The sequence below is a fragment of the Anomaloglossus baeobatrachus genome, chromosome 1, assembly GCF_048569485.1.
Source record: "Anomaloglossus baeobatrachus isolate aAnoBae1 chromosome 1, aAnoBae1.hap1, whole genome shotgun sequence".
Lineage (NCBI taxonomy): Eukaryota > Metazoa > Chordata > Amphibia > Anura > Aromobatidae > Anomaloglossus > Anomaloglossus baeobatrachus.
The window spans coordinates 617328706-617341780 of NC_134353.1; the positions used below are offsets into that span (position 1 = coordinate 617328706).

The following is a 13075-nucleotide window of genomic DNA, read 5'->3' on the forward strand; positions in this document are numbered from 1 at the left end:
ATTGATTTCTATAGCTTCATTCTGGTTTGGGATATTAATTAAACCAAACCATAGTGTTTTGTATTGATGTTTTGAAGCTGAACCACTTCGTGGGGAAATAAAATTTATATGGGCACATGGTAAATGAACTATATATACCTAACCTGCACACAGTCCATCACACGTCTCCTGAAGAAGAGGTGAAACGCGCGTAGGGACTAGTGTTGCCTGGTGCTTGCTGTGAACTGGTCAGTAATGCTTTATTTACTACAATTGTGGATAAGAAAATAGATCGTGGTCATGTTGTTTTGACTGTTTTCTTGCCTAGCCACAGGGGCGAAGCTTAGGTTACCTAGTAACCATTATTTGGCCCTGATGCCTGACATCATGACTATAACTGGTCATTGTGAGACTGAGTACATCACTCTGGAGTAGCATCAATGGGAGACTATGAACTTAATTCATGTATAAACTAGTGTGCTGTATCCTTGATAGCTAATTTGGAATTTGGAACTGTGCATAAGGTACATGGTGCAGACGGCTTATGGGCTGCCACTACTAAACCCGATATTTAACAGTATAATCAATACGGGATAAACTGTTGCATGGATCTGTTGTGATGTACTGGTAGTGTCGCGGCGGGTGGGGATAATTATAAGATATGGCAATGCCGATTGTTCACTGGGTATCCCTTGCCGCATGGGCGAAACTCTAGTTACATCACAATAACCATAGATGTGTGACACTGAAATAGTGACCGCAACCAATAACTATTAGTGGGACATATGATCACTGAATAGCATTTATAGGAAAGTATGACACGTGTTTATGCACAAACCACTGCATTATATTTCCAGTCTGTAAGTGTGATCAAATTGTAATTATCCACCATTACTGTTATCTGACCCACCCCAGCAGTCCAGTTAACCCTTTTTAGGACTCAATTGCTGTATTAATTTTAATATGTTATAATAAAGATTATGTTTTAATCAAAATTTATGCCACGGTTGTCTCTGTGTATATATATTATGACTGCATTATAAGCTGTTGCTGGGTTGAATATGTATTATAATTATTTGTGAAGCGCTACAGCACATTTTTTGCTATGTTGCAACATCATGTGCTTTGAAAATTTAACTAACTTCTGATCTGTTTATTATACCAGCTAGCTTGGTTAGAATCTTGGTCCACTTTATATAGGGAATCACATGGTCTCCTTTTTGTATGTTTTTTTAAATGTTTTTAAAATTTGTCTATGGTTGTTGTGATACCATTTGGTGTTGTTGTGATACCATTTGGTGTTGTGTGACACAAATGTGCTTTTTATGTTCTTTGATATACACTAAAACATTTTTGATTAATTATGTATATGGTGATCCCTCAGTTTTTTGGCACTTCTTTTCTCTCTATTAATTATTAGCTTTCAGTGCCAGGGGTGATCCCAGGATTTGGTGCCCTCCTACTTCTTGAGTAAACTGCATTTTGCGTAAAACATGCGGCGACCAAAAAACGTAATTTTGGCGTTTGGAATTATGCCGTTTACCAATCAGATTAATTGATTTTATATTTTGATAGGGCATTTCTGGCGATACCAAATATGTGTATATTTATTTATTTTTTAACCCTTTAATTTTCAATGGGGTGAAAGGGGGGTGATTTGAACTTTTAGTTTTTTTTTTTATTTTTTAAAACTTTTTTTTACTTTTTTTTTTTATTTTACTAGTCCCCCTAGGGGGGCTATAGCGATCAGCAATCCGATCGCTCTTATCTATCTGCTGATCACAGCTATACAGCTGTAAACAGCAGATACAGTCACTTTCTGTGACTTCCTGTTTCCCGCTGCTCCGAGCCGAGGGAAAACGAAAGTGAAACATCATAGCTGCAGGCGTCATCACATGACCCTGTGCTCACGTGACTTCCGGTGGGGGCGGCGGTAAGTAAAAATCATGGCCACGCGCATTCTCGCTGCCAGACTTTGGGAGCGAGATTTAAGGGGTTAAATGGTGCGAGTGGAAGTGATTCCACTCGCAACATGCAGGCACACATGTCAGCTGTTGAAAACAGCTGATATGTGTGCCGACCGCCGCCGCCTACCCGCGGCAGGGGGCGAGGCTTAACCTGACACGCTCCATGACGGATAGATCCGTCCAAGGTCGTGAAGGGGTTAATAACCAAGTTGCCATATAAGAAACATTTCATAATGGGTAAAACTAGTGAGCTGTCTCAAAACTGTCACAACTTTGTTGTTGCAATATATACTGATACCAATGGTTACAGAAGAATTTCTAAACTACTCAAGGTTCCAGTGAGCACTGTTGGGGCCATAATCCAGAAGTGGAAGGAACATTATTTTACCATAAATTGGCCAAAACCAGATGCTCCCCACAAGATTTCAGACAAAGGAGAATTATCAGAGGAGTTATCCAAGAGCCAAGAACCCCTTATAGAGAGCTACAGAAAGTCCTGGAAGCAACAGTTACAATAGTTTAAATGAAAACAATAAGTAATGCATCAAACCTCCAAAGCCTGTATGCATGTTCCCCACACAGCATGCCTTTGCTCAGCAGAAAGCATGGTCAAGTGTGTTTGAAGTCTGCTCAACAGCATTTAGAAAAGCCTGTGAAGTACTGGGAGAATGTAATCTAGTCAGATGAGACCTAAATTGAACTCTTTAAGTTCCATAATACACACCATGTTTGGAGGCTAAAAGGCTCTGCATATCTCCCCAAATACAGCATACCAAAAATCAAGTTTGTAGGTGGGAACATGTTGGTGTGAGGCTAATTATCAGCATATGGCACTGGCAAACTTCATATAATTGAAGGAAAGGTGAATGTACCAATGTACCAAGACATTCTTGATAAAAATCAGCTGCCATCTGCCAGGATGATGAAGAAAAAATGAGGATGGAAATTTCAGCAAGACAATGATCTCAAACATATAGCCCAGGAAATTCCCAGTTGGTTTCAGGGAAAGAAAATAAAAAAGCTCACTGTACCTTCAGGATTTAGACATTGTTTGTATAAAACAATGGATCAAAATAATATCTGAGGAATGGATGCAACAAGTTTTTCCATACAAGAGGCATCTTGAAGCTGTCATGACCAATAAAGGCTTTTGTACAAAGTACTAAATACATCCCATTTATTGGGTTCAATACTTTTTCCTTATGTCATATGTCATTATTACACATCACTAACTTTATAGACATTTATGGTTTCATTTCTTTGCCTATGTAGATTGGATGGATTATTACTGACATCTGGTGAGAAATTCATGTCAATAACACCTTTAGAAATATATTTACTTAGAAATTTGGTGATGTGTGCAATACTTATTTTACCTGTTGTGTATATACACTGATGAGCAAATGTTTTGAACCGTCGACTGTCTGGCTCCATATCTCACAATTCACTACAGCTTCATACTACCTTAATTTTATAGACAATCATCTTGACTAGCTTATACTTAAATTTGACTACAACCCATCTAACATATGATTAGTAATGCATATTATTGTCATGTCACTACATTGTTACTGTTTTGGTCCAGGTGTTGAAAAAACCTTTTTATTCCCTTAGACTACAAATTACAACCTGCTCTCACATTTCCTAATATCTCAGTGTGTTATTAGGTTGATTCCCAAGTGAAAGGTATTGGGTTTAAATCAAGGAGCAGCCATGAAGAACATTTTACAAGAAAAGAGAAACCGCATAATCCATTTCATCATTAGCGGTCTCTTGGCCAATAAAATTGCCAAACTGCATTATGTGAGTGCAATGACAGTTGGAATAATACAAAATGAAGTCCGTAGATCCATTCAAAAGCCAAGAGGTGGATGTCCAGGCAAAATATTGGAGTCAACAACTCGGCTTATGATAAGGTCTATCAATTCTGACACAACAAACACATCAGTGGAGGTGGCTCATATGCTTCATAATAGTGAGATCTCAGAAGTCCATGCAAGCACTGTGCTACGCATGTTACACAAGTCTTGAATGGTGGCCAAAAAAAAGGTGAAGAAGCTTCAACTTCAATATCGTTATTAGAAGTATTTTGAGTGTGCAAAAAGTACCAAAAGTTGACTGTAGAAGATTGGAAACTGGTTATTTGATGTGATGAGATGGAAGTCAATAAACTAGGCTTTGATGGGTTTAAAAGGGTCAGAAAGAAGCATTGTTTTTCAGCAATACTATGACTCAAAGCATACATCGAGATTGGCGAATAAATGGTTCAATGACAATAAAGTAGAGGTGCTGGATTGGCCCCCTATAATCCCTGGACCTCGACAAAATCAACATTTGTAGGTAGAGTTTAAGAAACAGTTGAGTACATACCCAAGTGTGTTAACTAGTATTCACCAGCATTGGGAACATGTAGATGAGACCTAGGATCAGATTTCAGTGAATGAAATAAGATTCAGAGATATGCTTGAATTTGATAGAGAACATGCTTAAAAGGACTCAAGCAGTGTTGAAAGCGAAAGGTGGGATTTAAAATATACTAACAAAATAATACAAATAAAAATTTAGATTTTGAGGAGCGAAACAGAAACAATTCAGTAACATGGTAAGAATCTGCATAGCCAATCATATTCTAAATAGTTGCAAGTCACATTTATGTATGAGATAGCCAAGATGATTGTCTATAAAATGAAGGTAGTTTCATGGTCGATCAAAAAAAGTTTGTGCACGTTCTCAGCATCAAATCAAGTGGTTGTCCTTTCATATGAGTGCTGCCAGCATTGCTGGAGAGTTTAAAGGGGTGTGGTGTCAGATTGTCAGTGCTCAGACTATATGCCACAGACTGCATCAAATTGGTCTGCATGGCTGTGATCCCAGAAGGAAGCCTCTTCTAAAGATTCTGGACAAGAAAGCACTCAAGACAATCAGACTAAGGACATGGATTACTGGAACCATGTCCTGTGGTCTGATGAGATGAAGATAAACTTATTTGGTTTAGTTTGTGTCAAACATGTGTGGTGTCAACCAGAAGGGGAGTAAAATCACAAGTGTGTCCTGCCTACAGTCAAGTATGGTGGTGGGAGTGTCATGGTTTGGGGCTGCATGAGTGCTGTCGGCTGTGGGGAGCTACAGTTGAGGGAATCATGTATGCCAACATGTACTGTGACTCGAAACAGAGCACGATCCTCTCCCTTCATATTCCTATATGATAACGATCTAAACACACCTCCAAGATGACCACTGCCCTGCCAAAGAAACTGAAGGTAATGGTGCTGGACTGGCCCAACATGTGTAAATCATATTGAACATCTGTGGGGCATTCTCAAATGGAATGTGGAAGAGCACAAGGTCTCTAACATCCACCAGCTCTATAATATTGTCATGGAGGAGTGGAAGAGGATTCTAATGGCAACCTGTGATGCTTTAGTGAACTCCATGCTCAAGAGAGTTAAGGCAGTGTTTTAAAATAATGGTGGCCACATAAAATATTGACACTTTGGGCACAGTTTGGAAATTTTCTCTTAGGGGGTGTACTAACTTTTGTTGCCAGCAGTTTAGACAGTAATGGCTGTGTGTTAAGTTATTTACAGGGCACACCAATTTATACTGTTATACAAGCTGTACACTGACTGAAGTATTGAAGTGTCATCTCTTCAGAGTTGTCCCATAAAAAGATACAATAAAAGCCTTAGATTTGAGGGGTGTATTCACCTTATGATATCCTGTAATACTGTATATATATATATATATATATATATATATATATATATATATATTTATATATATGTATAAACTTCAAACAAGAGCAGGATTTATTAACAGATGCATAAATCTTACAAACCAACAAGTTATGTTGTTCAGTTAAATTTTAATAAATTTTCAACATAAAAGTGTGGGTCAATTATTATTCAACCCCAAGGTTTAATATTTTGTGGAATAACCCTTGTTTGCAATTACAGCTAATAATCGTCTTTTATAAGACCTGATCAGGCCGGCACAGGTCTCTGGAGTTATCTTGGCCCACTCCTCCATGCAGAACTTCTCCAAGTTATCTAGGTTCTTTGGGTGTCTCATGTGGACTTTAATCTTGAGCTCCTTCCACAAGTTTTCAATTGGGTTAAGGTCAGGAGACTGACTAGGCCACTGCAACACCTTGATTTTTTCCCTCTTGAACCAGGCCTTGGTTTTCTTGGCTGTGTGCTTTGGGTCATTGTCTTGTTGGAAGATGAAATGACGACCCATCTTAAGATCCTTGATGGAGGAGCGGAGGTTCTTGGCTAAAATCTCCAGGTAGGCTGTGCTATCCATCTTCCCATGGATGCGGACCAGATGGCCAGGCCCCTTGGCTGAGAAACAGCCCCACAGCATGATGCTGCCACCACCATGCTTGACTGTAGGGATGGTATTCTTGGGGTCGTATGCAGTGCCATTCAGTCTCCAAACGTCACGTGTGTGGTTGGCACCAAAGATCTCGATCTTGGTCTCATCAGACCAGAGAACCTTGAACCAGTCTGTCTCAGAGTCCTCCAAGTGATCATGAGCAAACTGTAGACGAGCCTTGACATGACGCTTTGAAAGTAAAGGTACCTTATGGGCTCGTCTGGAACGGAGACCATTGCGGTGGAGTACGTTACTTATGGTATTGACTGAAACCAATGTCCCCACTGCCATGAGATCTTCCCGGAGCTCCTTCCTTGTTGTCCTTGGCTTAGCCTTGACTCTTCGGACAAGCCTGGCCTCGGCACGGGTGGAAACTTTCAAAGGCTGTCCAGGCCGTGGAAGGCTAACAGTAGTTCCATAAGCAATCCACTTCCGGATGATGCTCCCAACAGTGGAGACAGGTAGGCCCAACTCCTTGGAAAGGGTTTTGTACCCCTTGCCAGCCTTGTGACCCTCCACGATCTTGTCTCTGATGGCCTTGGAATGCTCCTTTGTCTTTCCCATGTTGACCAAGTATGAGTGCTGTTCACAAGTTTGGGGAGGGTCTTAATTAGTCAGAAAAGGCTGGAAAAAGAGATAATTAATCCAAACATGTGAAGCTCATTGTTCTTTGTGCCTGAAATACTTCTTAATACTTTAGGGGAACCAAACAGAATTCTTGTGGTTTGAGGGGTTGAATAATAAATGACCCTCTGAATAAACTTTTCACAATTTAAAAAAAAAATAAAAAAAGAAATAACATTTTTTTTTGCTGCAGTGCATTTCACACTTCCAGGCTGATCTAAAGTCCAAATGTCACAATGCCAAGTTAATTCCGAATGTGTAAACCTGCTAAATCTGCAGGGGGTTGAATACTACTTGTAGGCACTGTATATACAGCTCTTCCAAAAATTAAGAGACCGCTGCAAAAATTGTCAGTTTTTCAGATTTTTCTCTTTATAGGTTTATTTTTGAGTAAAATGTAAATTGTTCTTTTATTCTACAAACTACTGTCAACATGTCTCCAAGTTTCCAGGCAATAAATTTTGTATTTATTTTATGAAAATGAGAAATGCTCAAAATAACAAAAATAAATAAATTGCTTTCAGACCTCAAATAATGCAAAGAAAACATGTTCATAATCATTTAGAAACAACAATACTAATGTTTTACCTTAGGAAGAGTTCAGAAATCAATATTTTGTGGAATAACCATGATTTTTAATAATTCCAGAATTTTCTTTCTTAGTGTTGCAATTTTAATGTTGAGGAGTGTATATTACAAGAGAAAGTGAATCCTTTAACATACTTTAGACCCTACTTTGGCAATCACCTACACCAAATTTTTCCAATAGCTGCAAATAATATTTGCACACTGTTGAGGGGGAATCTTGGACCATTACGCCATGCAAAGGATTCCTTTCATCAATATTTTAAGGTAGCATGCAATGCACTCACAACCTTCTTCAGGTCAGGTCATTTGGATGTGTGGGTCATATTCTTGTCATTCTCTTGTAAAATGTAAGACACCTTCATGTTCATTGTTCTCTCAAGAATCAGCAAAATTATATGAAATGCATAAGCAGTGTCAGGTTGAAAGTCAAATAACATTAGCAGACTTAAAAAAGATTTAAAGTGAAACACTGATGTTAAAAAATATAGGAATAAAATTTTCTGCTATCTATTGACCCAATACAGAACAGTCTTCATTTACAAAATATCAGTTTTGAGAATCTGACAAAACAATAGCCATGCCACCATGTCCTGCCCTATTGAAAGTTTCAATATCACCCAAAGTCACGGAAGAGTGGAGCACCGAGTCCCTAATCCAATACTAACTGTTCAATATTTTCTTGATGAATTCTTACTTTCTTTATGCATAAAATCAAAACCAAGCTTTCCGCCAATTGATTTTGTTCAAAGAAATATGCTTTAAGCACTGAAGCTAATTACAATTTTTGATTAAAACATAAACACAACAGAGCGATCTTGGAAGCAAAGTCAGCCATACAAATTGTCAAATTTTAGAGAACTAAAATCTACTAAAGCAAGTTTAGATAAAGATTTATATATCAATTTTCTGTTTTCAAACTATACATAACGTATATGTGTAGATAAGAAAGATCAAAAATTAAAAAAATAGCAAAAATTGTTAGATGTACAAGTGGTTTTAAGAGCATTGATACAATATATGTACATTTACACATATTAAATATTTAAGTCTAAAGTTCTCTAAGCTGAAATAACGTTTTTAGATTCTGGAATATTTTACAACAGATTTTGAGTCCTATTTATATCCTAATAAATGATGCAATTTTAATAATCAATTAATATTATAAGAACTTTTCTTACCTTTAAAATGAAGGTCTACTTGCGAGTCACCTGGGCAGCTGCTAAGTGTTACCTTTAGTTTCCTCTTCTACCTTTGAACTAAGCTTAGTTTGTTGGACGTATTAGAATTATATACCGAGATATCAATGGCAGCACTTGGAATCACAGAGCAAATACCTGCATGATCTCTTTATTCCATGTCCGTTAGGGTTACTTGACTATCCTATTGCAAACACTTTTGTGTTTTCCATAAAACATGCTCTGAGTAAACATAGATGTAGTATGCTTTAATGAGATAAATTTAACAGCACTTAGGATAAGCCTAGAAGTCCTCTTAAAAACATAGCACTGTTTTTTTTCCCCCTCTATTTTGTATGGGGCATGAAATTTTTTGCAATATGATCTCTCAATACGAAGAAAGCCTGGAATGCTGTCCGATCACAGTTGGCTATTGTATTACACGCGACATCAGAAAAAATGTTGTTCTTTAGAACTGTTAATCTAGAGATGCATTCTTCATTATCGCACAACAAACCATCTCGTCCGCGGGAAACAGCGACGCTAATGACCTGTGTCAAAATATATTTGCTTGAGTGAGACTGACAATGACTAAATTAACAGAAGTGTTACAGTGTGGAATGTTTAATAAGCTTAAGATGTTACATGGCCAATGCTAGGAAAGAGAAGAAAAGCGAAAAGCAGAATTTTGGTTCTCACTTTCTATCAATTACATAGCACAGAGACTCTTTGGAGAGGGTCATTAGTTTTGCTCTTTAGATGGCAGACTATTTTCAAGACTTCAAAAGAACATTATTTTGCTGTTTTGATTGCAAATAATTAAAATGCTCCAATTAATCAGGCAGATGAACAGCGGAATTTTCTAGATATACAGAGATTCAATTTCTTTGACGAAAGAAGATAAATATTAATTTACCAGAAGTGCTGGGTAATTAAGACAGTTCTGTTCATTCAGGTGCTATGTTTAAAATATGCATCCTCCTACACTAAACCCTATCTAATTTAAACTTATTTACACAATAGCACAATCTATTTAATATTTCCCAAGGGATTTGCATTAAATGGCAACATATTGGCAAAGCGACACCACCCCTTACTGGCACCTCGAAATAACCATAGCAAAGTATACAAGCGAACAAGTACAAAAGCACAGTGAGCATGCTAAGGTGTATGTGAACATTGAAGACTTGGTAGATTGGAATACAGAATAAACAATGGCAACCCTTTAAAACTTTGCACGTTGGTCAATAGTCTTATGGAACTGGGTAGAGCATTATAAAGAATGGAAGCAGCATAAGAGAAGTTTTTTATTTAGTAGTGGGAAGTTTTTACTATGGAACAACAATTGATACAAAAGGCACCAGGGTTCAGGATAATAAATAATAACTTGGCATGGACCTTGATTAGTGCGAATAATATACATTTTATTATACATGGGGTGAAAAAACACTCACATTTAAAATCATTTCAAAACAGACATACAAAATCCTGTTTCCTGCATGGTTCAAACCTGGCACATATTCAATAATTCTGGGAGAACACACAATCCAAGATCAAGAATGGACTCTGTCCCCTAGGGAACTCTAAATACTCTATATATGCATCCCATATACAATCAAATGTGCCTGCATTGCACCTACTGGTTGAGGGAAGCCCTAATACTACCACCAAGCAATATAGATCACAGCTAAAATAGCCAGGTTTAAGTCTCGATAACGACTATACAGGATTACCCAGGCAGCAATGCAAGGTGCAGGAATCTCAGTACAAGACTCGACGCATTGCGCCAGTCAAGCTGGCATCACCAGGAGAATTTCCACATTAGGGCTTCCCTCAACCAGTAAGTGCAATGCAGGCACATTTGATTGTATATGGGATGCATATATAGAGTATTTAGAGTTCCCTAGGGGACAGAGTCCATTCTTGATCTTGGATTATGTGTTCTCCCAGAATTATTGAATATGTGCCAGGTTTGAACCATGCAGGAAACAGTATTTTGTATGTCTGTATGTATGGCCTAAAACACACTTCCGCAAAAAAAGTGTGTGTGACACAGTCCGTTTTTCAGGTCCGTGTTCCATTTTTTTGGGGCGTTTCTCCGGCACGTATGGCATCCATGTGATGGCGTATGCGAGCCGTGTGTACGTGTAAAATGTCCGTGTTTGTGTGTAAAATGCCCGTGTATGTGTTCGTGGAATGTCTGTGTGGAATGTCCATTTGTGTGTTGCACAATGTCGTTGATACATGTCGGCTGACAGCAGACAGAGTTGCGCAATGAGAATGAACTCGGGTGAACTTCACCTGACTTCATTGTCATGCCGCGTCTCTGTCTGTGTGCCGCATACTGATTAGAGGTCACCTGTGAAGGATTCACCGGTGACCGCTAATCCCCTGAGTGACTGAAGTTAGCAGCCCTCTCTCATACTTACCGCTCCCCGATCACCAGCGCGGCGAGGAACAGCTGTGCAGAGAATACGCGGCAACAATTACTTTGAAAATGCCGGCCGCTCATTAATCAATCTCGTATTCCCTGCTTTCCCCACCCACAGACGCCTGTGATTGGTTGCAGTCAGACACGCCCCCCACGCTGAGTGACAGCTGTCTCACGGCACCCAATCACAGCAGCCGGTGGGCGTGTCTATACTGTGCAGTAAAATAAATAAATAAATAATTAAAAAAAACGGCGTGCGGTCCCCCCCCATTTTAATACCAGCCAGATAAAGCCATACGGCTGAAGGCTGGTATTCTCAGGATGGGGAGCCCCACGTTATGGGGAGCCCCCCAGCCTAACAATATCAGTCAGCAGCCGCCCAGAATTGCCGCATACATTATATGCGACAGTTCTGGGACTGTCCCCGGCTCTTCCCGATTTGCCCTGGTGCGTTGGCAAATCGAGGTAATAAGGAGTTATTGGCAGCCCATAGCTGCCAATAGGTCCTAGATTAATCATGTCAGGTGTCTCCCCGAGATACCTTCCATGATTAATCTTTAAGTAACAGTAAATAAACACACACACACACACGAAAAAATCCTTTATTAGAAATAAAAAACACAAACATATACCCTGGTTCACCACTTTAATAAGCCCGAAAAACCCTCCATGTCCGGCGTAATCCAGGATGGTCCAGCGTCGCTTCCAGCTCAGCTGCATGAAGGTGACCTGAGCTGCAAAAGACACCACCGCTCCTGACAGCTCCACGCAGCTAATGAAGGGAATAGCGCGATCAGCTGAGCTGTCACTGAGGTTACTTGCGGCTAACGCTGAATACAGCTGATTGCGCTATTCCCTTCATTAGCTGCTATGGGTTGCCAATAACTCCTTATTACCCCGATTTGCCAACGCACCAGGGCAAATCGGGAAGAGCCGGGTACAGTCCCAGAACTGTCGCATATAATGTATGCGGAAATTCTGGGCAGCTGCTGACTGATATTGTTAGGCTGGGGGTCTCCCCATAATGTGGGGCTCCCCATCCTGTAAATACCAGCCTTCAGCCGTATGGCTTTATCTGGCTGGTATTAAAATGGGGGGGGACCGCACGCCGTTTTTTTAAATTATTTATTTATTTATTTTACTGCACAGTATAGACAAGCCCACCGGCTGCTGTGATTGGGTGCAGTGAGACAGCTGTCACTCAGCGTGGGGGGGCGTGTCTGACTGCAACCAATCACAGGCGTCTGTGGGTGGGGAAAGCAGGGAATACGAGATTGATTAATGAGCGGCCGGCATATTCAAAGTAATTGTTGCCGCGTATTCTCTACACAGCTGTTCCTCGCAGCGCTGGTGATCGGGGAGCGGTATGAGCCGGGGGAAGAAAAAAACCGAGCGCCAATGTAAGTATGACTGAGAACAGCAGAAAAAAAGGTAAGTATACTGAATTTAATTAAAAAAAAATAAAAATAAGATCGCTACTGTAAAAACGCACACGCACGAAACGTGCTGAACATGGACATACTCCATGTGCGGTACGTGTAGGCACGGACACATAGACTAAAGCAGGTCCGTGCCTGCGTGCTGCCGGCCAAAAACGAACATGTTGTCTGTGTAGAAAAGCGCACACACGTACTTACCTCACGGATAGAGATGAGAGAACCGGTCGCGGTTCGGCTCGAGGTCGGTTCGCCGAACGGAGCTCCCGTTCTAGTTCGGTTCGTCGAACGTTCGACGAACCGAACTCGAACCAATAGGCTATAATGGGAGGCAATCACAAACACATAAAAATGCATTATAAATGTACACATACAGTTAATAAACATTGCCATAACACTTACCGGTCCCTGCGATCCCTCCTGCACTCTGTCTCCTGCCGCTATTCCATCCGATGATCGCTGAATCCTCCCGGTGACCGGCACTGCCAGCAGAGATGC

At 40.0% G+C, this 13075-nt stretch overlaps 1 protein-coding gene across 1 annotated transcript in view; it reads right to left on the reverse strand.

The window, feature by feature from the left end:
- The window catches only part of LOC142296660 (protein FAM240B-like), a 167069-nt gene extending 158245 nt beyond the window's left edge, over positions 1-8824 (reverse strand). The window contains exon 1 of the mRNA XM_075340538.1: positions 8714-8824. The gene's annotated coding sequence lies outside the window, so the exon portion shown is untranslated. The remainder of the gene's footprint in view (positions 1-8713) is intronic.
- Positions 8825-13075: the final 4251 nt, after the last annotated feature.